Source organism: Muntiacus reevesi, chromosome 14, assembly GCF_963930625.1.
Source record: "Muntiacus reevesi chromosome 14, mMunRee1.1, whole genome shotgun sequence".
NCBI classification, from domain to species: domain Eukaryota; kingdom Metazoa; phylum Chordata; class Mammalia; order Artiodactyla; family Cervidae; genus Muntiacus; species Muntiacus reevesi.
The window spans coordinates 38385039-38412229 of NC_089262.1; the positions used below are offsets into that span (position 1 = coordinate 38385039).

Here is a 27191-nt window from a genome sequence, read left to right on the forward strand (position 1 = left end):
GGTCATTTATTTTTCTGGAATTGAGCTTCAGGAGTTGCTTGTATATTTTTGAGATTAATCCTTTGTCTGTTTCCTCATTTGCTATTATTTTCTCCCAATCTGAGGGCTGTCTTTTCACCTTACTTATAGTTTCCTTTGTTGTGCAAAAGCTTTTAAGTTTCATTAGGTCCCATTTGTTTATTTTTGCTTTTATTTCCAATATTCTGGGAGGTGGGTCATAGAAGATCTTGCTGTGATTTATGTCAGAGAGTGTTTTGCCTATGTTCTCCTCTAGGAGTTTTATAGTTTCTGGTCTTACGTTTAGATCTTTAATCCATTTTGAGTTTATTTTTGTGTATGGTGTTAGAAAGTGTTCTAGTTTCATTCTTTTACAAGTGGCTGACCAGTTTTCCCAGCACCACTTGTTAAAGAGATTGTCTTTTTTCCATTGTATATCCTTGCCTCCTTTGTCAAAGATAAGGTGTCCATAGGTTCGTGGATTTATCTCTGGGCTTTCTATTCTGTTCCATTGATCTATATTTCTGTCTTTGTGCCAGTACCATACTGTCTTGATGACTGTGGCTTTGTAGTAGAGTCTGAGGTCAGGCAGGTTGATTCCTCCAGTTCCATTCTTCTTTCTCAAGATTACTTTGGCTATTCGAGATTTTTTGTATTTCCATACAAATTGTGAAATTATTTGTTCTAGTTCTGTGAAAAATACCGTTGGTAGCTTGATAGGGATTGCATTGAATCTATAGATTGCTTTGGGTAGAATAGCCATTTTGACAATATTGATTCTTCCAATCCATGAACACGGTATGTTTCTCCATCTGTTTGTGTCCTCTTTGATTTCTTTCATCAATGTTTTATAGTTTTCTGTGTATAGGTCTTTTGTTTCTTTAGGTAGATATACTCCTAAGTATTTTATTCTTTTTGTTGCAATGGTGAATGGTATTGTTTCCTTAATTTCCCTTTCTGTTTTTTCATTGTTAGTATATAGGAATGCAAGGGATTTCTGTGTGTTAATTTTATATCCTGGAAGCTATGGTACATATACACCATGGAATATTACTCAGCCGTTAAAAAGAATTCATTTGAATCAGTTCTAATGAGATGGATGAAACTGGAGCCCATTATACAGAGTGAGGTGAGCCAGAAAGATAAAGAACATTACAGTATACTAACACATATATACGGAATTTAGAAAGATGGTAACAATGGCCCTATATGCAGGGCAGAAGAAGAGACGCAGAAGTACAGAACAGACTTTTGAACTCTGTGGGAGAAGGGGAGGGTGGGATGTTTCGAAAGAACAGCATGTATATTTTCTGTGGTGAAACAGACCACCAGCCCAGGTGGGAGGCATGAGTCAAGTGCTCGGGCCTGTTGGGCTGGGAAGATCCAGAGGAATCGGGTGGAGAGGGAGGTGGGATGGGAGACCGGGATGGGGAATTCGTGTAACTCTATGGCTGATTCACATCAATGTATAACAAAACCCACTGAAAAATAAAATTTTTTTTTTTTTTTTTTTTTTTTTTTTTTTTTTAAAAGACTGTGAATCTGAATTACCGGCTAGGGCCCTAAGGCTGGGTGTGGATGTATGCCAGCCATCCGTCCTCTATCAGCGTTGGAGGGAATTCGAGTAACATTTTCCTTCATAGTGTGCTGTAATACCTGCATTATTTGACTAGGAACAGATATCATTCAGAACTTCACCCGTTTAGTACTCTAAGATAAGGCAGGTACTAGAGAAGAGAGACTGTCTACGTTAGAAAGCGATGACTTGCAAAAAAAGTACAGGAAAGTCAGTTAAGTATTCCTTCTAACATACTCCCTTACTCCTTTTTGTTTTTTCGTGAATTTAAAAAAGAATTCTGCTTGAGCACTGCTTTCCAGAACTTTCCCAGTTTTTGTTCCAAACCCTGTTGAATTTGACATGTGCCAAATCTTCTACAAGGTAGACAAGATCAGTTCTAAGTAAGTAGAGTCTATAAAAATTGCCACAGATCTTTTACTAGCTCTTCTAAGACAAATTTCTCTTCATACAGCTATCCAAACATAAGATTGCAAAGACTTATTAAGATTTGGAAAATATTACTAAATATGTGTGTCAGTAGATATTACAGATGATGTACAACTCATGAAGGATTCAGGTGTCTTTTATTTTAATGCCTTTTTTTTTCTTCCTGAGTAAAACTTGATAGATTATTGAACAGAGTATTCAAGTCCACAAAAATCCTATGTTACTAGAGAAAAATTGTATTAACAACTCAAAATATATGGGATTTTCTGTATGGAGGATGCATTCTTCCCTCTCTTTATTGAGTTTTGTGTCAGGAAGACAAGGAAAAAACTGGGTGACTCAAAGCTAGAATTCACCAAATCCAGTTGTTGAGAAAGGTTCTTAGAATTCACCAAACCCAGCTATAGAGAAAGGTTCTATCCAGAGGGATCAGGTGACCCAAGGCATATCCTTGGAGCTCACTTAGCAAGTGCATGGAAGTCCAGGGCTAGGAGGCTGAACAGAAAGAATTAAAGGTGTGGTCTCCAACCTGAATTAAAAGGTGAAATTCTCTAGTTTTGACTTCAGGGAATATAATTTTGGAATAAAAACATTTACAAGGCTCTGAAGTTGACCAAAGAGGTAAAACTTCATTTTGGCTATAGGGTGTAAGCTTAAATATTATTTCCTCGGAGGAAAACAACTTTAGATATATACCCCTGGGTAAGTGGAAGACGATGGAAGGCAATAATAAAGCAATTAGTCTGGTAGCCTTTCTGTCATAACAATAAATTTAGAATAATGCCATAATGCTTTATTATCCAGTTATTGGTGGGTAAGATCTGAGATGCACAGGCTATGCAAAAGTGAGCATATATAAGTAGTATTTTCTTAGTGACCATTTTAGCTGATTTTCATTTGTTTTCATCTTTAGTTGATCAGATTTCTTAGAAAAATTTTTTCTACAGTAGTAGTAATGCTCATCTATGTTATGAGAATCACCAGCCCATTTAGACTATCTCCTCATCTGTTCATAAAATAACTCAAATTTTTCTACTTCCTTAATTTTGTATCTATATGAAATTGTGGATATTCACTAAACTTACTATGATAATCACTTCATGCTATATGTAAATAAAATCATTCTTTTGTACACTTTAAACATGTACAGTGATGTTTGTCTCAATAAAACTGGAAGAAATACATTTAGAGTGTTACTCTAGAATTAGTCTTATTCATTCAAAGAAAATAATGAGGAAACTAAGTTAAAACTTCTTCAAAATGGGCAATTTTTTTAAACAAAAATGATTAATTTGAGGATGGTGATAAGTATATTTTAAAATACATCCTGTCTGAAGAAATAAGACTTCAGATTTATAAGTGACAAATTGTTTTATTAATAATTGTGTTTTGTTTGTTTTTAAAGGAAAAGAACATGTACAGTCATCAAGATACTATTTCTCCCCTTTTGGAAAAGATATTTGTTTGAATTTGCCCACTTTAAAAAACAAATCAAAACCTTGTAAAGTCACAGGTAGTAACCACTTTAGGAGGCTTGCACACCTCCAATTTTGTGCCATTATTTGAAGTATTTTCTTCTCCCTAGATACTTCCTATTTACTGCACTGGTCTGTGAAAACTGCTTAAAATCTACAGGTTCATTTGGTTGTTTTTGTTCACTTAAATTATTGTTTGGAAAACCCTCAAACCAAAAGTCTTGTTAGCTAATCTCTAGGACTTTATGATGATGGAGTCTTTCAAGTTTTAGAACATTACATTAAATTTTGTAAGATAATGGAAGGCATATATATATGTACTTGTTGTGATGTTAATTAAGGACAGACTGGAATTGGGAAATTCATAGTTTTCTTAACCAATACATGTTTTCTAAATTTAAAGAATAATTAATCTTTTACCAACAAAGTTCATGAGATCATGATGAAATAAAAAATATGAAATGGTGAACACCAAAGTTTAGAAAATAGTTCTGTTCCATAAAGTTTGGAAGCAAAATTGTTGAATTAAAAGTGATCATTCTTTTACAAGTGGTTGACCAGTTTTCCCAGCACCACTTGTTAAAGAGGTTGTCTTTTTTCCGTTGTATATACTTGCCTCCTTTGTCAAAGATAAGGTGTCCATAGGTTCGTGGATTTATCTCTGGGCTTTCTATTCTGTTCCATTGATCTATATTTCTGTCTTTGTGCCAGTACCATACTGTCTTGATGACTGTGGCTTTGTAGTAGAGTCTGAAGTCAGGCAGGTTGATTCCTCCAGTTCCATTCTTCTTTCTCAAGATTACTTTGGCTATTCGAGGTTTTTTGTATTTCCATACAAATTGTGAAATTATTTGTTCTAGTTCTGTGAAAAATACCGTTGGTAGCTTGATAGGGATTGTATTGAATCTATAGATTGCTTTGGGTAGAATAGCCATTTTGACAATATTGATTCTTCCAATCCATGAACACGGTATGTTTCTCCATCTATTTGTGCCCTCTTTGATTTCTTTCATCAGTGTTTTATAGTTTTCTATGTATAGGTCTTTTGTTTCTTTAGGTAGATATACTCCTAAGTATTTCATTCTTTTTGTTGCAATGGTGAATGGTATTGTTTCCTTAATTTCTCTTTCTGTTTTTTCATTGTTAGTATATAGGAATGCAATAAACCCAAAATGGATTAAAGATCTAAATGTAAGACTAGAAACTATAAAACTCCTAGAGGAGAACATAGGCAAAACACTCTCCGACATAAATCACAGCAAGATCTTCTATGATCCACCTCCCAGAATATTGGAAATAAAAGCAAAAATAAACAAATGGGACCTAATGAAACTTAAAAGCTTTTGCACAACAAAGGAAACTATAAGTAAGGTGAAAAGACAGCCCTCAGATTGGGAGAAAATAATAGTAAATGAGGAAACAGACAAAGGATTAATCTCAAAAATATACAAGCAACTCCTGAAGCTCAATTCCAGAAAAATAAATGACCCAATCAAAAAATGGGCCAAAGAACTAAACAGACATTTCTCCAAAGAAGATGTACATATGGCTAACAAACACATGAAAAGATGCTCAACATCACTCATTATCAGAGAAATGCAAATCAAAACCACAATGAGGTACCATTACACACCAGTCAGGATGGCTGCTATCCAAAAGTCTACAAGCAATAAATGCTGGAGAGGGTGTGGAGAAAAGGGAACCCTCTTACACTGTTGGTGGGAATGCAAACTAGTACAGCCGCTATGGAGAACAGTGTGGAGATTTCTTAAAAAACTGGAAATAGAACTGCCACATGACCCAGCAATACCACTTCTGGGCATACACACTGAGGAAACCAGATCTGAAAGAGACATGTGCACCCCAATGTTCACTGCAGCACTGTTTATAATAGCCAGGACATGGAAGCAACCTAGATGCCCATCAGCAAACGAATGGATAAGGAAGCTGTGGTACATATACACCATGGAATATTACTCAGCCATTAAAAAGAATTCATTTGAATCAGTTCTAATGAGATGGATGAAACTGGAGCCCATTATACAGAGTGAAGTAAGCCAGAAAGATAAAGAACATTACAGCATACTAACACATATATATGGAATTTAGAAAGATGGTAACGGTAACCCTAAATGCAAAACAGAAAAAGAGACACAGAAGTACAGAACAGACTTTTGAACTCTGGGGGAGAAGGTGAGGGTGGGATGTTTCGAAAGAACAGCATGTATATTATCTATGGTGAAACAGATCACCAGTCCAGGTGGGATGCATGAGTCAAGTGCTCGGGCCTGGTGGGCTGGAAAGACCCAGAGGGATCGGGTGGAGAGGGAGGTGGGAGGGGGGATCGGGATGGGGAATACGTGTAACTCTATGGCTGATTCATATCAATGTATGACAAAACCCACTTTAAAAAAAAAAGCGATCAAAAAATAAACTAAAAGACTTTGCACAGTTCCTGTTAACTCACAATGCCTAATTACTCCTTGATCTGGCTTCCGGAGTCTCTTAGGGAAGAGAAAAGGACAAGAGAAGGTGTGACAGAGCACTGCTGAATGTTTGGAGTTAGCAGAATATAAGTCTTACTGAGTAGAAAAAGGGCTAATGTCTGTGTTGTTGTTCAATCACTAAGTCATGTCCAACTTTTCGTGACTCATGGACTGCAGCACCAGGCTCCCTTGTCCTTCACTGTCTCCCACATTTGCTCAAACTCATGTCCACTGAGTTGTTGATACCATCCAACCATCTCATCCTCTGTCACCTCCTTCTCCTCCTGCCCCCAATCTTTCCCAGCATCAGGATCTTTTCCAATGAATTGGCTCTTTTCATCAGGTGGCCAACATATGTATTTGCTGATTTTACTAACTTAATTTAGTACAAGATACTGTTAACTTCAAAGTAAGTTTTTGGAAAGCTAAAAAAATCTGCATCTCTCTTTGATTAAAAAAAAGTGTCATTAGGCAGAACTGCAATAGAGTTTTAAGATTCAGTTCACTGGAAAGCTTTTGTCTGTGATGCTTTCATTATTGACTCAAGTGCTCAATACATGTTGTTGGGTAATAAATGGAAATTGAGAAATTTTTAAAAATAATAAAATGTTCAAATTGTGGTTGTTCTTTTGTCCTCTGCCAAATACCTTTATGTTGACTAGAGTTTAGAATTTCAAGAGGCCTTTTACTGGTTTTGTTGTTTTATTTGCTTGCTTTTTTCTTCTAAAACAAAATTATTTTTTTCAGTTATGTAATATATATTTACAGGATTCAACATTTAGAAAATAAAGTTCAGAAAACATTTATCTCTTCCTTCTAAACCTCAACCATTTCTCCTCTTCCCATAAGCAGCCACTGTATTTCTTTTCAGATATATTTTGTGTGTATTATATACCATATACACACAATTTTCACCCTCATTTTAAAGTAAAATTGGTAGGATTCTAAACTCTTGTTTTTCTATGCTCTCTTTAAGCGTAAAAAAATCTTGGAGATCTTTCCATATAAGAGCATCTTTATTAACTATTCTGGATATATATTATTCCATTGTATAAATACATAATTTGTTTGACCAGTTCCTTATTTTTGTACATTTAGATTATTTCTAAGCTTTCACTGTCACAAAGCATAGCAAGATATAGTCTGCATATCACTTTTTTTCTATGCATATACACCTTTGAGATGTTCTTCTAAGAAAAATTTCTGGTTTAAAAGATATGTACATTGTAATGTAATACATATTGCCTATAAGTGGACGAATTTGTACTCTTATCCACAATTTTTGAGAGTAACTATTTGTGATAGTATCAGCTCAGTGAAGAAATGACATATTAATAAATGATGTTGAGAAATCTGAGAAGCTTATGAAACAAATGGATGTAGATCTGGACATTTTTTCATTACTACTATTATTTAAAAATTTTAAAAATTTAATTAATTTATTTTAATTGGAGAGCTCTGGACTTTTAATTGTATGCCATTTATGCGTTTGCTTTTCTTGTGTCTATGATGATGCCATTTTAATTATTTACATTATTTTATGTCTTAATATCTGATAGAGATGTACCCTCTTATGACTCTTTTCTGATTTTTCTAGATATTGTGTTTTTTAAAAATTTAAATTAACTTTAAAATCAGCTTGGTGATTCCCCCACCTACTAAAATAAACCAAAACTTTTGTGCTTTTAGTTGAATTGCATTAAATTTATCAATTAACAGAATTTGACATTTTATATGCTTGTTCAGATTTCCTGTGTTTTCAAATAAGTTTAATTGTATCTTCATAGATATCTGTATATTCCTTAAATATTTTGAAACTATTTCTGTTGCTTTTATAAATATGCCTTAGGCTTACATTTTTCTTTCTCCATATAAGCGCTATGTATATATATTAGTTTTGCACCATAAAATCTTACTAATTGCCCATATCATTTGTGGTGGTTTCTTAGCTATGGTAGTTTAAGTTTTTCAAACCAGAATCTTGAGTTTTCAAGTTATCCAATATCATCCACAATAGAAACCTTTTTAGTTGTTTCTGACTTAAAACAAACAACCAACTTGAGGTGTTTCTTTTTAATTCTGGTGAGCAATGGTGAGAGTTGGACCGGTGAGTGGATATCATTCTTATTTCTGCCTTAAGTGGGAAAGCACATACCATTTTTCCATTAGATATGGTGCTGGTTTTGAGGTTAAGACACAAAAATTTTTCATTCCTATTTTATTATTTAAAAAAATTAAATGGTATTGAATATATCAAATGCTTTTCCAAGATCTATAATGATAAATATGTCATTTCCCTGATATCTAATGTTGAAACATCCTCACAGTCTCCTTGTTTATAGATTTATTCATTATGATGCAGGTTTTTGCCTCCTATTCTTAATTTACTTTTCATCAATACTTACATGAGACTGGTCTAGTTTTGCACATGTGTGTGCATCTTCTGAGTTTTGACATTATTCACATTCTAATATGTTTTTTTTTTTCTTGTGCTCTAGAAAAGTTTAAGAGGCTTTGAAATTATTGACTTTTTAAAGGCTTCATGAACTACCCCAGTGAAATCATGTCAAAATTAGTTCCTTGAAGCATTTTGTACTTTTCCATTGGTAATTTGTCTATTTAGATTTACTGTGTCTTCTGGTGTCAATTATTACACTTACTTAAGTTGAGTACTTACTACATTTTCTTTTCAGAAGATCATCCATTTCATGCAGGCTTAAAAATACATTTGCAACCACAAAGGCGTATCTCTTTACACTCAGCAGGGCTATTCCAAAACAAAAAATGAACATGTTAGGGAGGATGTGAAGAAATTGAAACTATGTAATTTTCTTGATTTCTTGAACTGTTTCTTGATTCTCACTTATTCCTACCTTTTCTTCTACCTTAATATTATATGCCCTTTCTGTTTGTTTATTATTTATGTATACTCGACTGCTCTTAAATCTTTATGGCTTGGCTTAATTATTCCCTTCATGGAAATATTTGAATATTGCCTATAACTGCCCTTGCTGCTTTTCTTTAATTTCTCTAATACTCAAGCATTCAGTTCAGTTCAGTCGCTCAATCATGTCCGACTCTTTGTGACCCCAGGAACTGCAGCAAGCCAGGCCTCCCTGTCCATCACCAACTCCCAGACTTTACTCAAACTCGTATCCATCGAGTCGGTGATGCCACACAGCCATCTCATCCACTGTCATCCCCTTTTCCTCCTACCTTCAATCTTTCCCAGCATCAGGGGCTTATCAATTGAGTCAGGTCTTCGCATGAGGTGGCCAAAGTATTGGAGTTTCAGCTTCAACATTAGTCCTTCCAATGAATATTCAGGACTGATCTCCTTTATGATGGACTGGTTGGATCTCCTTGCAGCCCAAGGGACTCTCAAGAGTCTTCTCCAACACCACAGTTCAAAAGCATCAATTTTCGGCGCTCAGCTTTCTTTATGAACCAGCTTTCACATCCATACATGACTACTGGAAAAATCATGGCCTTGATGAGATGGACCTTTATTGGCAAAGTAATGTCTCTGCTTTTTAATATGCTATTTAGGTTGGTCATAGCTTTTCTTCCAAGGAGTAAGCGTCTTTTAATTTCATGGCTGCAGTCACCATCTGCAGTGATTTTAGAGCCCCCCAAAATAAAGTCTGCCACTGTATCCACTGTTTCCCCATCTATTTGCCATGAAATGATGGGACCAGATGCCATGATCTTCATTTTCTGAATGTTGAGCTTAAGCCAACTTTTCCACTTTCCTCTTTCACTTTCATCAAGAGGTTCTTTAATTCTTCCTCACTTTCTGCCATAAGGGTGGTGTCATCTGCATATCTGAGGTTATTGATATTTCTTCTGGCAAGCTTGATTCCAGCTTGTGCTTCATCCAGCCCAGCATTTCTCATGATGTCCTCTGCATATAAGTTAAATAAGCAGGGTGACAATATACAGCTTTAATGCATTCCTTTCCCAATTTGGAACCAGTCTGTTGTTCCATGTCCAGTTCTAACTGTTGCTTCCTGATCTGCATACAGGTTTCTTAAGAGGCAGGTCAGGTGGTCTGGTATTCCCATCTCTTTCAGAATTTTCCACAGTTTATTGTGATCCACACAGTCAAAGGCTTTGGCATAGTCAATAAAGCAGAAGTAGATGTTTTTTCTGGAACTCTCTTGCTTTTTCGATGATCCAGCGGATGCCTTGGCAGTCATCTATACTGACCAGTATCCCATCTGTACTTCAAGCTCCAATGTCAATACTATTCCCTATGTGTAGCATCAGTAAAGGCAGTAAGTGTCCTATCATCCCAGGTGTGCTGTGGATGCTTCCTTTTCATTTCTTCTAATCTGCTCTTTTCTGAACATCTGCAGGGCTTTGTATTACAAGCATAGCATTTATTTCATTTCACCATGTATTATAGTTGATAACATAAATGTCCATGTATCCTTTAGAACTGCTAATTCCTTAAGGACAGGAATTATATTTTCCTCACATGTTAAAAAGATAATCAGTAAATATTGTTTGTATCAATGAATAAAAATGACTAACTACTTCCCATTTTAGATGCATGTCCTATGTTTTTTTCTAACCAATCTAAAGGCAAAGTATATTATTTAATACAGTATTTCCTAGTTTTCATTGCTGTCCAACTTCCTTAATAGAGGGTGGCTTGAATATAAGTGAATATGAGCCTTCTTTTAAGCAAGAGATTTTTCAAATCAAATCCTTTGTGTCTAGATTTTTTGATTTTCATAGTTTAAATATTATACACACGTAAATTTTTCTGTTCTTTAGAAAGATCAAGCAAAGATTTTAGGTACAAAGGAGTCTTTTTTCTTTTTTTTCCAGATTATCTATTTAAAATTTATTTTAAAACCCATTTGATCTATTCCAAAAAATTTACTCAATTTGTTATAAAAATATTTCTCTAATATTGAACTTTGATTTTGGACGAAAGTTACAAAATAGTCTGGAGTATGTGGAAAAGGAAATTGTTTAATTTCAGTGTTATTACTGTAAGCATGGTAGTAGAGTTAAAATGATCTGTTTCTTAGAATATAAAAAATATATTCCATGCATTTTTGTGGCTCTGTTATTCATTTTAAAATCCTTACATGTACGGATAGTCTCAGTCCAGTCAGCCAATTAAATATCTCTTTCTCCATAATCTGCTTAATCCCATTTGAGAGAAAAATAATTTTTCCAGTGGGGCCAGTGATGAAATAAAAACATGTTCTTGGTTATATGTAGAACCTCATCTTGGACTACTTTATTTCTGTTCTGGGAATAGTTAGTGAGGAATTATTTCCAGGTGGAACATTAAGGAATTACTTGATTATCCATGCCATTTATTTAAAATGACTCAGTTTCCATCAGATCAATAAATCCTTTTACCTTTAACACTGTGGCATTAATTCCAACATTAGAATCAAAGTAATTTCATTGTAGCATCTTTCTGGATCCAAGAAGGTTTCTGGAATCTCCTCCAGGAAAAACAATGAAACTGCTATCCACTTTATGCTTACCATGTGCCATTTTAAGTGAATTGTCTTACAAATAATAAAATTAATTCTTAGAAAGTGGTTCCTCCTTACCCACATTGTTTTTTCCTTTGGTTTCAGTTGCGTGTGTGTGTGAGTTTGTGCTTATGTTCCATTGTGTGCACCTCTTTGCAGCCCAGGGACTGTAGCCTGCCAGGCTCCTCTGGCCCTGGAATTTTCCAGGAAAGAACACTGGAGTGGGTTGCCATTAAGTTGAAAGCTTTACAATTATTTCAAAGTTTTACGCTGTGCACCACTGTTAGCAGCCTGATGAAATCTTGCACCTTCCTGCTTCCATCTTTCTTGGGACAGACATCATCTCTTGGATTAACTGAGATTGTCTCTGTCACAAAGACCACTCTCCCAAGGAATGCTTGTGTTGAAGGAACACTTAATTTTATTAATGGCCCCAAAGCACAAGAGTAGTAACGCTGGCAATTCAGATATGCCAAAGAGAAACCAAGAGTACTTCATTTAAGGGAAAATGTGAACATTCTCTACTTTATTCATAAGGAGAAAAATTGCATGCTGAGGTTGCTAGGATCTATGGTAAGAATAAACCTTTAATTTCTGAAATTGTGAAGAAGGAAAAAGATTTGTGCTAGTTTTTCTGTCTCACCTGAATTGCAAAAGTTATACCACCAAGGGTGATATATTTCACTGGGAAAGGCATTACATTTTTAAAAATAAGGTATTTTATTTATATTTATTGAAGTATGGTTGATTTACAGTGTTTTGTTAGTTTTAGGAATTGGCAATATCAGCAAAGTGATTCAGTTATACACACATGAATATTTTTTCCTGATTCTTCTTTATTATAGGTTACCACAGGATATTGAATATAGCTCTCTGTGCTGTAAATTCTTGTTGTTTATCTATTTTGTATATAGTGATGTGTATCTGTTAATCCCACGTGTGTGTGCTGTCGCTTCAGCTGTGTTGGACTCTTGTGTGAATCTGTGGAATGCAGCCTGCCAGACTCCTCTGTTCATGGGATTCTTCAGTCAAGAATACTGGAATGAGTTGCTCTGACTTTCTCCAGGGGATCTTCCTGACCCAGGGATTGAACCCGTATCTCTTCTGTCTCTTGCATTGGCAGGTAGGTTCTTTACCTCAAGCATCACCTGGGAAGCCCATACTCCTAATTTACCCCTCCACCACTTTCGCTTTTGGTAACTGTAAGTTTGTTCTCTATGTCTGTGAGTTTGTTTCTATTTCATAAGTAAGTTCATTTGTATTTTCTAGATTCTGCATATAACTGATACCATATTTGTCTTTCTGTTGGACTTACTTCACCCAGTATGATAACCTCTAGGTGCATCCATGTTGCCACAGATGGCAATATCTCATTTTTTAATGGCTGAGTAAAATTCTGTGTGTGTGTGATTGTGTACCCTTTTATCTGTTATCCATTTACCTGTTGATGGACACTTAGGTTGTGTCCATGTCTTGGCTAACACAATCATATATTTTGAGAGAGAGGCAGATTACATTCACATAACTTTTCTTAAATTGCATTATAATTGTTCTATATATCAATTGTTGTCCTATATATCTTCATTAATCTTTTGCTGTGTTTAATCTATAAATTTAAGCTTTATCATAGGGATATGCTTATATTGGAAAAAACACAGCATATAAAGGGTATAGATCAAATAGGGAAGAACTGAAATAATTAGTGACATTCAGTCCTCCAAACCATAAGCACGATCTATCTGTTTATTTGGATCCTATTATGGCAACCCCAGAGAAGGAAATGGCAACCCACTCCAGTATTCCTGCCTGGAGAATCCCAGGGATGGGAGAGCCTGGTGGGCTGCCGTATATGGGGTCGCGCAGGGTCGGACACGACTGAAGTGACTTAGCAATGGCAACCCGCTCCAGTACCCTTGCTTGGAAAATCCCATGGACAGAGGAGCCTGGTATGCTACAGTCCATGGGGTCACAAAGAGTCAGACATGACTGAATGACTTTGCTTAGTTTTTCTCAACAATGTTTGTGTTTTAATGTACACTTGTACATTAAATTCTTTGTGAAAATCTATCCCTAAATATATCATTTTAATGGTATTAGCAATAATTTAAAAATTTCAATTGTTTGTTGCTAATATATAAAAATGCAACTGACTTTTGGTAGATTGACCTTACTATCCTGTGACCTTGCTAAATTCTTTTGTCAACTTTAGAATCTTTTCTGTAGGTTCCTTAGGATGTTCTATATTAGTTGCTGGCAAATTGTAACCTTTAGGTCAAATACAACCCCTCTCTAATTTTGTTAAGTAAAGTTTTACTGGGACATAGCCACATTCATACATTTACATATGGTCTAGAATATTAGAGTTCTCATATTCTAGACGTATTTCCCAAGAAGAAGAAATGCCTTAAGGCAAAATGGTTATCTGGGGAGGCCTTACAGATAGCTGAGAAAAGAAGAGAAGTAAAAGGCAAAGGAGAAAAGGAAAGATATATATATATCTGAATGGAACCTTCCAAAGGATAGCAAGGAGACATAAGAAAGCCTTCCTAAGTGATCAATGCAAAGAAATAGAGGAAAACAATAGAATGGGAAAGACTAGAGATCTCTTCAAGAAAATTAGAGATACCAAGGGGACATTTCATGCAAAGATGTGTACAATAAAGGACAGAAATGGTATGGACCTAACAGAAGCAGAAGATATCAAGAAGAGGTGGCAAGAATACACAGCAACTATACATAAAAGATCTTCATGACCCAGATAACCACAATGGTGTGATCACTCACTTAGAGCCAGACATCGAGGAGTGAGAAGTCAGTGGGCCTTAGGAAGCATCACTATGAACAAAGCTAGTGAAGATGATGAAATTTCAGTTGAGCTATTTCAAATCCTGAAAGATGATGCTGTGAAAATGCTGCACTCAATATGCTAGCAAATTTGGAAAATGCAGCAGTGACCACAGGGCTGGAAAAGTTCAGTTTTCATTCCAATCCCAAAGAAAGGCAATGCCAAAGAATGTTCAAACCGTGCACAATTGCACTTATCACAGATGCTTGCAAAATAATGCTCAAAATTCTCTAAGCTATGTTTCAACAGTATGTGAACCAATAACTTCTAGATGGTCAAGATGGATTTAGAAAAGGCAGAGAAACCAGAGATCAAATTGCCAACATCTGTTGGATCATCAAAAAAGCAAAAGAGTTTCAGAAAAACATCTACTTCTGCTTCATTGACTACACTAAAGTCTTTGACAGTGTGGATCACAACAAACTGTGGAAAATTCTTAAAGAGATGGAATACCAGACCACTTTACCTGCCTCCTGAGAAATCTGTATGCAAGTCAAGAAGCAACAGTTTGAATTGGACATGGAAAAATGGACTGATTCCAGGTTGGGAAAGTAGAATGTCAAGGCTGTATATTGTCACCTTGCTTATTTAGCTTACATGCAGGATACATCATGTGAAATGCCAGGTTGGATGAAGCACAAGCTGGAATCAAGATTTCTGGGAGAAATATCAATAACCTCAGATATGCAGATGATACTACCCTTATGGCAGAAAGGGAAGAGGAATTAAAAAGCCTCTTGATGAAAGTGAAAGAGGAGAGTGAAAAAGCTGGCTTAAAACTCAACAGTCAGAAAATGAAGATCATGGCATCCAGTCCTATCACTTCATGGGAAATAGATAGGGAAACAAGTGTGACAGACTTCATTTTCTTGGGCTCTGAAATCACTGCAGATGGTGACTGCAACCATGAAGTCAAGAGACACTTGCTTCTTGGGAGAAAAGCATGACAAACCTAGACAACATATTAAAAAGCAGCAGCATTACTTTACCGACAAAGGTCTGTCTTGCCAAAGCCATGGTATTCCAGAAGTTACATATGGATGTGAGAGTTGGACCATAAAGAAGGCTGAAGGTCAAAGAATTGATGCTTTTGTATTGTGATGTTGGAGAAGACTCTTGAGAGTCCTTTGGACTTCAAGGAGATCAAACCAGTCAATCCTAAAGGAAATCAGTCCTGCCTGAATATTCATTGGAAGGACTGATGCTGAAGCTAAAGCTCCAATACTTTGACCACCTGATGCAAAGAACTGACTCACTGGAAAAGACCCTGATGCTGGGCAAGATTGAAAGCAGGAGGAGCAGGGAATGACAGAGAATGAGACGGTTGAATCACATCACAGACTCAGGGGACGTGGGTTTGAGCCAGCTCCAGGAGTTGGTGATAGGCAGGGAAGTCTTGTATGCTGCAGTCCATGGGTTTGCAGAATCGGACAGGAGTGAGTGGCTGAACTGAACTGAACTGATTAGAGTTCTAGCTACAATAATGAGGTTGAATAGTCACAATAGAAACCTAATATTCATAGGGATAATATTCATAGGGCATATTCATAGGGAATCTAGAGATTATGGCATGTATTCTTAGGGGCTCACTTTTAGAATCTGGTGCTGCAGTCCATGGGGTCACAAGGAGTCAGGCATGACTGAGCAACTGAACTGATACCACACATAGAACTCTGTTTATACCTACCGTTTGCCACTGCTTTTTATTTGTAACATCCTTATATGTATGTGTCCATGTGTGTACATGCACATTTGTGTGTTTAATGACTTTATATTTTATAGTACTTTTAGGTTCACAGAAAATTAAGCTTTCTCCTTTATCTCCTTTCCCACATGTGCAGAGTCTGCCCCATTACCACATCCCTCACCAGAGTGGTAGGTTCTTATAATTTACAAAGTTATGCTAATACTAATTAGTTACACTAATACCTTGGATAATTATCATTCACAATTCATAGTTTTCCATTAGGGTTCATTCTTGATTTGTTAGGGTTCACTCTGGTGCTTACTCAAGAATTTTCAGTTTTGTGTCTTTAACATATCACAATCTGCCTTCAAATAATATACTTATGCAGAGCATGAGAACCTAAGAACAGTACATGTCCTGTGAATTTTTATGTTGTTAGGTGCTGACATTCTTTGTATTTCTGTAATGTTTTTAGACTTTGTTGTGGGATGTTATTGAGTTGGTTGGAATCATCTTTATCTTTTCAAGGCTTAGTTTTAATATTTTCCAGAACATATTTGTCTAGAACAGCAGATGTTTGTTGAAGTTTAACTTTGTCCCATCCTAAGTCTTGAATTTCATTTTGTGTAATTTCTTTTTCTTTTTATACTTTCATTGAGATATTTTTCCATTGATTTTTCTTCAAATTCACTAATACAGTTTTCTGTTATTTCCAGTATGGTACTAAGACTATATAATGCTTTCTTGAGTTCAGATGATGTATTTCGTAATTCTAGAATGTTCATTTTACTTTTTTATAGATTTTAATCCACTATTGAAAACCTGTATTCTCTTAACTGTTTTGTCTATCTCTCTTGAATATATTAATCATAGTTATTTTAAGTTCTTCATCTGTTAATTACAAGACTTTCTGTTTCTGATTCTATTTTGTCTGTTAATTATTAGACTTTAAAAATTCTTAGCATGTTTAATAATTTTTGATTGTTTAGCTAACACTAGTGTATGTTCAAGATGTTTAGAATTATGTTATAAAAATGTTATATTTTGTCCTTGCGGGGAGCAAAATTACTTTTGGATCACCTTTATTTTGCCAAGGTAGTTTTAAGCTTTGCAAGGGTAAGTCTATTTCAGTTTTACGCATGGCCCTTGTACCTAGGGGCAGATTCTTACTCCACATCCTAGGAGGTGGCATTTCTGGAATCTCCGTTGAATGCTATGTCTAACTCTTGGACTGAACTCCACTGGAAACCTTTGCTCTGATTGCCAGCATCTCAGTGACTGTCTTTCCTGTGTTTCCAAAGCTTTCCATCTATAAGTGCATCTTAGAAGTTAACTAAGAGCCAGAGGGGAAATTTTACACACATTATTAGGGCTCCTTCTCTTTAGGTTTTTTCTCTCCAGGACTCAGCCACTCCATTCCAGTTTTCTTGGCTGCCCTGAACTCTGATCTCTATTTCTGCTGTCCAACAAGACTATTGTCTTTATTTAGGCTCTATTTCCCTGAACTGTGGTTTGGAAAATGCCCTGAGGAAGAAATCTGGGGTTTATGTGTCATTTATTTTGCCTCTTTTCTCTCCAAGACCATAGCCCTACAGTGGCTGCTGTCCAGTGCTTGCAAACAGTTGTTATATATGTTTTGTCTAGATTTTAGACTTGTTTATAACAAGAAGTTAAGTCCAATAATAGCTACTCCATCATGGATAAAACTAGACCTTGACCATGTTATTTTTTATTTCTCTATACCATCTCTTGCTTTTAAGACACCTTTATTCTACCATTTCAGTGATCAAGACCTAATCAGACCTTATTCTCCTTTCCATCATTTTTGAACCAACCTCAAATGCTTTCTCCGAGTTTAGCTTCTGAGGCTACATTTTTAGTATGTAAGAATAAAAGGGATCAACTAACAAAGATCCTCTATTGCCATGGAATGGTGCTGATATTCCTCTAAACTTGTGACCATAGCCAGCTTTCATTTCTTCTATTTCCTGCTACTTCTCCTTTTTTTTTTTTTTTCCATTTATTTTTATTAGTTGGAGGCTAATTACTTTACAATATTGTAGTGGTTTTTGTCATACATTGACATGAATCAGCCATGGATTTACATGTATTCCCCATCCCGATCCCCCCTCCCACCTTCCTTTCCACCCAATTCCTCTGGGTCTTCCCAGTGCACCAGGCCCAAGCATTTGTCTCATGCATCCAGAGTGAAGTAAGCCAGAAAGATAAAGACCAATACTTCTCCTTTTTAATCTACTGGCTTCTACTAGCTCTGATGATGTTCCTGGCTCCCTGATTCCTACTTGAAATCCTAGCTTGCTAGATTTTATGCTTTTAAACAGCAACTGAATCATGTACAGAAACTGTCTCCTCTTAGGATCTCAGCTCTTCTGTCACCTTCCAGTGACATCTGTTCTAATGTTAACAGAAAATGAATACAGTTGACACTCTATATCTGTGGGTTCTACATTTGTAGAGTCACCAACTGTGGACTAAAAATGTTCAAAAAATATTCTAGAAAGTTCCCAAAGATAAACCTTGAAGTTGCTCTACACCAACAACTATTTAAATAGAATTTACATGTAGTAGGTATTAAAAGTAATCTGGAGATGATTTGAAGCATATATAGAAGGATGTGTGTAGCTTATATATAAATACTACACCCTGTCACATAAATGACTTGAGCATTCTTGTATCTTGGTATCGAAAGGAGTTCGAACTCATCACCTGTGGATTCTGAGGGCCAACTATACTAGGTAGGAATTCATGTTAGAAATTGTACTCTAATCAAGATGGATTTTTTTCACAATAGTACATGATGTTTATCAGTTTTCACAGTTAATCGCCAGATAAAAAAATAAAGGATCATTATAATTGCAAACTATAATGAAAATATGATTAACCTAATAATATAAAATAATTATATACAATTTTGGGGGTTAAGCAAAATGAAGTAGTAAGTAGAAGTGCATACATGCACATGTTTTCATCTGCCGAGCCAGTCTATGTCTTTTGGTTTATACATTTAATCCATTTACATTTAAGGTGATTATTGATATATATGCTTCCCTGGTAGCTCAGATGGTAAAGATTCTGCCTGCAATGCGGGAGCTCCAGGTTCTGTCCCCGGGTTGGAAAGATCCCCTGGAGAAGGGAATGACAATCCACTCCAGTATTCTTGCCTGGGGAATCCCATTGACAGACCATAGAATTGCAAAGAGCCAGACATGACTGAGTGACTAACACAACACACATGATCATATTACCATTTTATTAAGTTTGGGGTTTATTTTGTGTTTTTTCCTTCTTTTATGTTTCCTACTTAGAGAAATTCGTTTAGCATTTGTTGCAAACCGGGTTTGGTGGTACTGAATTTTCTTAACTATTGCTTGTCTGTAAAGCTTTTGATTTCCCTGTCAAATCTAGAGTCTTGCTGGATAGAATATTCTTCGTTGTAGTTTCTTCTCTTTGATTAATTTAAATATATTATGCATTCTTTTCTGGATGTAGAGTTTGTTGAGAAATCAGTTGATTACTTCCCTAGTATGTTATTTGTTGTTTTTCCTTTGTTACTTTTAATATTTTATCTTTGTCTCTAATTTTTGTCAGTTTGATTACTGTGTGTCTTGATGTGTTCGTCCTTGAGTTTATCCTGCCTGAGACTCACTGTGCTTCCTGGACTTGGTTGATTATTTCCTTTTCTGTGTTAGGGAAGTTTTCAGCTGTTATTTCTTCAAATACTTTCTCAGGTTCTTTCTCTCTCTCTTCTCCTTCTGGGACCCCTGTAATACAAATGTTGGTGCATTTAATGTTGTCTCAGAGGTCTCTTAGGCTGTCCTCATTTTTTAAAGTTCTTTTTTCTACATTCTGTTCTGCAGCAGTGATTCCCACCATTCTGTCCTCCAGGTCATTTATCTGTTCTTCTGCCTCTGCTGTTGATTCCTTCTGTGTATTACTCATCTCTGTATGTTACTTCTTCAGTTCTTATGACGTGAAGTAAGTTGCTCAGTTGTGTCCGACTCTTTGCGACCCCATGGACTATACAGTCCATGGAATTCTCCAGGCCAGAATACTGGCGTGGATAGCCTTTCCCTTCTCCAGGGGATCTTCCCAACTCAGGGATCAAACCCAGATCTCCTGCAGTGCAGGTGAATTCTTTACCAGCTGAGCCACAAGGGAAGCCCAAGAATACTGGAGTGGGTAGCCTATCCCTTCTCCAGAGGATCTTCTGGATCCAGGAATTGAATCAGGGTCTCCTGCACTGAAGGTAGATTCTTTACCGACTGAGCTATAGGTCTTTGGAAAACATTTCTTGCATCTTCCCCATTGTTTCCCTGAGATTCTGGATCATCTTCACTATCCTTATTCTGAATTCTTTTTCTGGAAGGTTGCCTATCTCCACTTCATTTAGTTGTTTATCTGAGGTTTTATCTTGTCCATTCATCTGGGACATAACTTTCTGCTTTTTCATCCTGATTAACTTTCTGTAACGTGGTTTTTGTTCTAGTCACTGTGGGGTTGTGTTTTTTTCTTGCTTCTTCTGTCTGCCCTCTGATGGAAGAGGCTAAAAGACTTGTGTAAATAAGCTTCCTGGTGGTGGAGACTGGCAGTGGGAAAAACTGGGTCTTGCTCTGGGGCAGGGCTGTGCTCAGTAAAGCTTTAATCCAAGTATCTGCTGATGGGTGGGGTTGTGCTCCCTCCCTGTTTGTTGCTTAGCCTTAGGCAACCCAACCCTGGCGTCTATGGTAGGGTCTATGGACTCTATGGTGGCACTTATGGACTCTGTGGTAGGGTTAGTGATGACCTCCGAGGGGACTTACACCGAGGGGCCCCTTCCAGGACTGCTGCTCCCCTGTCCCTGCGGTGAGTCACCACTGACTCACAGCTCCACAAGAGACCCTAGCAGGTAGGTCTGGTTCAGTCTCCTGTGGTGTCACTGCTCCTTTCCCCTGGGTTTTGGTGCATGCAGAATTTTGCTTTTGCCCTCCAAGAGCAGAGTCTGTTTCCCCCAGTCCTGTGGAAGTCTTGTAATCAAGTCCTGCTGGCCTTTAAAGTCAGATTCCCTGGGGATTCCCAGTCCCTTTGTTGGATCCCCAGGCTGGGAAGCCTGATGTGTGGAGCTCAGAACCTTTACAACAGTGGGAGAACTTCTTTGGTCTTATTTTTCTCCAGTTTGTGGGTTGTGCATCCAGCGGGTTTGGGATTTAAATTCATTGTGATTGCACCCCTCATACCATCTCATTGTGGTTTACTTGCCTTTGAACATGGGGTATCTTTTTTTGGAGGGTTTCAGTGTCATCCCATTGGTGGTTGTTCAACAGCTAGTTGTAATTTTGGTGCTCTCGCAGGAGGAGTTGAGCACACGTCCTTGTACTCCACCTTCTTGAACCAGACCAGGATAGAATTTCTAAGAACAATATTTGCTCAGGCAATTTAGGCTATTATAATAAAGATGTCATTGTCTGGGTGGTTTAAACAACAAATATTTGTTGTCTCATAGTTCTAGAGGCTGAGAAGACCAAGATTCATACTGGTACATTCAGTGTCTGTTGAGAGCTCTCTGATGTTTTGCAGACAACTGTCTTCTGGATGTGTTCTCTCATGACAGATACTTTTCTTTGTTATCTCTTCTTAGAAGGGCACTAATCCCATTTGTGAGGGCTCCATTTTCATTACCTAATCACTTCCAAAAGGACTAGGGCTTCAACAACACAAAACAAGAGAAGACTCTACACATGGATATCACTAGATAGTCAACACCGAAATAAGATTGATTATATTCTTTGTAGTCAAAGATGGAGAAGCTCTATACAGTCAGCAAAATCAAGACTGGGAGCTGACTGTAGCTCAGATTGTGAACTCCTTATTGCCAAATTCAGACTTAAATTGGAGAAAGTAGGGAAAACCATTAAACCATTCAGGTATGACCGAAATCAAATCCCTTATCATTATACAGTGGAAGCGAGAAATAAATTTAAGGGACTAGCTCTGATAGAGTGCCTGATGAACTATGGGTGAAGGTTCGTGACATTGTACAGGAGACAGGGATCAAGACCATCCCCATGGAAAAGAAACGCAAAAAGGCAAAATGGTTGTCTGAGGAGGCCTTACAAATAACTGTGAAAGAAGAGAAGCTACAAGCAAAGAAGAAAAATATACCCATTTGAATGTAGAGTTCCAAAGAATAAGAAGGAGAGAAAAGAAACCCTTTCCCAGTGATCAGTGCAAAGAAATAAAGTTGGAATTTAAAGAAAGTTGAGCACTGAAGAATTGATGCTTTTGAACTGTGGTGTTGGAGAAGACGCTTGAGAGTCCCTTGGACTGCAAGGAGATCCAACCAGTCCATCCTAAAGGAGATCAGTCCTGGGTGTTCATTGGAAGGACTGATGCTGAAGCTGAAACTGCAATACTTTGGCCACCTGATGCAAAGAGTTTACTCATGGGAAAAGACCCTGATGCTGGGAGGGATTGGGGGCCGGAGATGACGGGGACGACAGAGGATGAGATGGTTGGATGGCATTGCTGACTCGATGGACATGAGTTTGAGTAAACTCCAGGAGTTGGTGATGGACAGGGAGGCCTGGCATGCTGCGATTCATGGGGTAGCAAAGAATTGGACACGACTGAGCGACTGAACTGAACTAAACTGATGAGGATGTAAAGTAATTAGAAAAAAAATTTTTGCTTAATAGTCAGTAGGTAGTAGAAAATGATGCTTTGTCATAGGACAAATAAAACTAATAGAATATGTTCTAATTCAGCTGCAATTATCTTAAAGAACAAAAAAAATATTAATCATAAAGCTTGTGTTTATGTAATTTTTCTATTCATTAAATCATCATAAAAAACATGGGAAAATATGGAAAAGGCTCCGAATACAAAGGATACCAAAATGTTGGGGAAAGTGAGGCCATTCAGTAATGGTGGTTCAATTATGTTATTAGAATTTTAATTGGTTTCAAACAACTTTCAACTTGTTTATTTTGTCTTTACATAGTTTTAACTAGTGCTTTATGGAAGATGATTGATTCAAACAGAATTTGGTTATAAATTTAGATTGTGGTTCTTCTGTCAACTTAAAAGTTTTTGAGTCATTTAGCTTCTGTCACTTTGTTGGACAATTTTGAGAAAGAGATAAATTCTAGCTTCTTAGAAACTCTTGTCTTCTGAAATACAACATGGCTGAATTTTTACACTAAGTAAGAACACTGTCTTTCCTTCTTTTGATTATGGACATGCATACTTAAACTTAGAGTTTAGGTGTATGTTTAAGGATCTTGCCCTAACCAGAATTAAATGCTATTTTCTCTACTTCTTTGATGTAATTATTTTGCATATTATGAACCAGTAATTACTTTTGTGAACTACAGTTCCAAATATCCCACTAGTGTGTTTGGATTTTATTTTACACTGGGATAAAAAAATTGGGGATGTGCATTTTTAATTTTGGAGTGTACATTTTTAACATAATTAAATTGAGGTTCAGCTGAGCAGTTGTCTCTATTTTTCTAAAAGTCATTAAAAATTAAAATTTCTCCATGAGAAACTTGATTACTGCCACAGTCATTCTTTGCATGCTTTACCACATTTGAAAGAAGGACTAGAAATATTTGGTTTCAGAAAATGTAGCCATTTGCCATAACAAAGTACCACAAACTTGATGGCTCAAAAAGAGAAATTTTATTAGTTCTAGAGGTTGGAACTCTGAGATCAAGGAGTCAGCAAAGTTGATTTCTTTTGACGGCTGTCAGGGAATATGTTTTATGCTTCCTTCCGAGTTTCCGGTGGTTTTCTGGCAATCTTTGGCATTCCTTGGCATTAAGGAACATCACCCAATATATGATACCCATCACACTATAGTATAGCAATTTTAATAACCTCATTTTAACGTGATCACCTCAGTAAAGACCCTACTTCCAAATAAAAGTAAAATTCTTAGGCACTGAGATTTAGTGCTACATGCAAATTTTGGTGGGGTGCAATTCATCCCATACCACAAGCAATTTTAGAATATTATTGACAGCAATATAGGCTTTGCTATACAGTGTTCATATTTTTTCAGATATCAGGATACCATTTGGTGAAAACAGAGGACTCTGTGATGCTCTGCTCTTGAGAGACATATTGTCTCATCCAAAAGTTCAGGTGTGTGAGGTCAGGGATAACACTTGCTTTATTCTCTGCTCTGTCTCCAAGACCTGACAGAGTCTGAGTAAGTGCTTAATAGAAATGTGCTTAGTAACTAAATTTTTAAATACACAAACAGGTATAGGGATGGTATAAAAATTACCACAGAATGATTTTTAAAATGGGCTGTCCTATGGCATAATACAAATTATTTTACTCCAGAAATTCTGTTGACCAATTTTAATTGTCCAAAGTTTTGACTTGTTTTAATTTTTTAAAGAGAAGTTATAACTGTTCAGTAAAGCACTAACTATATTGTGGAATATTTGTATATAGACCTCAATGAGAAAAAAAAAAAGATAAAAAAGGAAACTGCCCTATAATTACTCATACATGCATGTATACACCAAACTAGACTTCCCTCCCTCTCTCCCTTGTTCCGTCGCTCTCCTGCCTTACATCAGTCCCTCCCTCTGAGCCTCCCTCCTTCTCTCTCTCCCTACCGTCCTCTCTCAAGTTGCCAGAGATCTTATTTGCTGAATTTATTTGGGTGTTTCAGTTCAGTTCAGTCGCTCAGTCATGTCCGACTTTTTGCGACCCCATGAACCGCAGCAAGTCAGGCCTCCTTGTCCATCACCAACTCCCAGAGTCCATTCAAACCCATGTCCATTGAGTCGCTGAGGCCATCCAGCATCTCATCTTCTGTCATCCCCTTCTCCTCCTGCCCTCAATCTTTCCCAGCATCAGGATCTTTTCAAATGAGTCAGCTCTTTGCATCAGGTGGCCAAAGTATTGGAGTTGCAGCTTCAACATCAGTCCTTCCAGTGAATATTCAGGCCTGATTTCCTTTAGGATGGACTGGTTGGATCTCCTTGCAGTCCAAGGGACTCTCAAGAGTCTTCTCCAGCACCACCATTCAAAAGCATCAATTCTTTGGTGCTCAGCTTTCCTTACAGTCCAACTCTCACATCCATACATGACCACTGGAAAAGCCATAGCCTTGACTAGACAGACCTTTGTTGACAAAGTGATGTCTCTGCTTTTTAATATGCTGTCTAGGTTGGTCATAACTTTCCTTCCAAGGAGTAATTTTAATTTCATGGCTGCAATCACCATCTGCAGTGATTTTGGAGTCCACCAAAATAAAGTCAGCCACTGTTTCCACTGTTTCCCCATCTATTTGCCACAAAGCAGTGGGACCAGATGCCATGATCTTAGTTTTCTGAATGTTGAGCTTTAAGCCAACTTTTTCACTCTTCCTCTTTCACTTTCATCAAGAGGCCAGTTAGTTCTTCTTCACTTTCTGCCATAAGGGTGGTGCCATCTGCATATCTGAGGTTATTGATATTTCTCCTGGCAGTCTTGATTCTAGCTTGTGCTTCTTCCAGCCCAGCATTTCTTATGATGTCCTCTGCATATAAGTTAAATAAGCAGGGTGACAATATACAGCCTTGATGTACTCCTTTTCCTATTTGGAACCAGTCTGTTGTTCCATGTCCAGTTCTAACTGTTGCTTCCTGACCTGCATACAGGTTTCTCAAGAGTCAGGTCAGATGGTCTGGTATGCCCATCTCTTTCAGAATTTTCCACAGTTTATTGTGATCCACACAGTCAAAGACTTTGGCATAGTCAATAAAGCAGAAGTAGATGTTTTCCTGGAACTCTTTTGCTTTTTTGATGAGTCAGCGGATGTTGGCAATTTGATCTCTGGTTCCTCTGCCTTTTCTAAAGTCAGCTCTAACATCTGGAACTTCATGGTTCACATATTGCTAAAGCCTGGCTTGGAGAATTTTGAGCATTAATGTACTAGTGTGTGAGATGAGTGCAATTGGGCAGTAGTTTGAGCATTCTTTGGCCTTGCCTTTCTTTGGGACTGGAATGAAAACTGACCTTTTCCAGTCCTGTGGCCAGTGCTGAATTCTCCAAATTTGCTGACATATTGAGTGCAGCACTTTCACAGCATCATCTTTCAGGATTTTAAATAGCTCAGCTGGAATTCCATCACCTCTACTAGCTTTGTTCGTAGTGATGCTTCCTAAGGCCCACTTGACTTCACATTCCAGGATGTTTGGGTGTATAGACAATTCAAATGTTCTGTGCTGCTTTAATTAGAGTACTCTTCTCAGAAGGCTCCCCATCTACCACTATTCTCCTTTGTACTTCAATCTTCTTGTCTGTACTTCTAGATTGGAAGGATTTATAAAGGACCTCCCATCTGGCTCCTGATCATTGCAGCCACCATGGTTTAAGTAGTAGCAGTGACCTGAGAAAGCTGCACCCAAGTTAACAGTCTGACAAGTCCACAGAGGTCTAAATTAATAGGCACACGTGCCATGAGGCAGGGCTAGGAAGGCTGATCTCTAATTTAATACATGGCAGCTATTGCACTTACTTTGCATACATTTGTACATACACACTCCCTCTGTGTAAAGCCTAGAATGTGTCTGCAAATTGGGCTTTTAAAAAAAGAACTTCAACTTCACATCCATCTATGAGAGAAATGAGACTTTAGTTTTGGTATAAGGAAAACAAAACAAAATAAAACATGGTATCAAGGAACTATTGGCAAAAAAGATAATGCCATGAATATGTGAATGAAGATAGGATAGTCTTCAGTGGAAATGCTGTTCAACATGCACCAGCCTTGACCAATTGGATTATTTTTGAACAATCTAGAAATTTCTGGGTTGTGACTCTATGTTTAACTCTGTTTTTCATGGGAAACCAGATGGCTGTTTAGGAGTACCTAAATACCTAGATTGTCCTGATGACAATGGGTAGTTTTTCAGTTTCGTTTTACAGTAGTGGGCTCTAGTAGTCACCTACAAATTGTTTTGTCTGTGAGATTCAAGCAACATAGAGCAAGAAGATGGATACAGATACTTTAAAGCTTAATACTAAACAATGCTTTAGGTTCTTGTGTTTATGGGAAACTCAAAAGGATGGAAAGAAAATATTAAATGTTTTAAAAAGATTGGCATCCAGGTTATTGCAGTAGGAAACGGCAACCCACTCCAGTATTCTTGCTTGGAAAATTCCATGGACAGATGAGCCTGGTGGGCTAC

The 27191-nt window shown here is 37.1% G+C and overlaps 1 long non-coding RNA gene across 1 annotated transcript in view; it reads left to right on the plus strand.

The window, feature by feature from the left end:
* The window catches only part of LOC136146749 (uncharacterized), a 226001-nt gene that overhangs the window by 119446 nt on the left and 79364 nt on the right, over window positions 1-27191 (plus strand). Inside the window, exon 4 of the long non-coding RNA XR_010659040.1 lies at window positions 12426-12590. This is a non-coding gene — a long non-coding RNA (uncharacterized lncRNA). The remainder of the gene's footprint in view (window positions 1-12425; window positions 12591-27191) is intronic.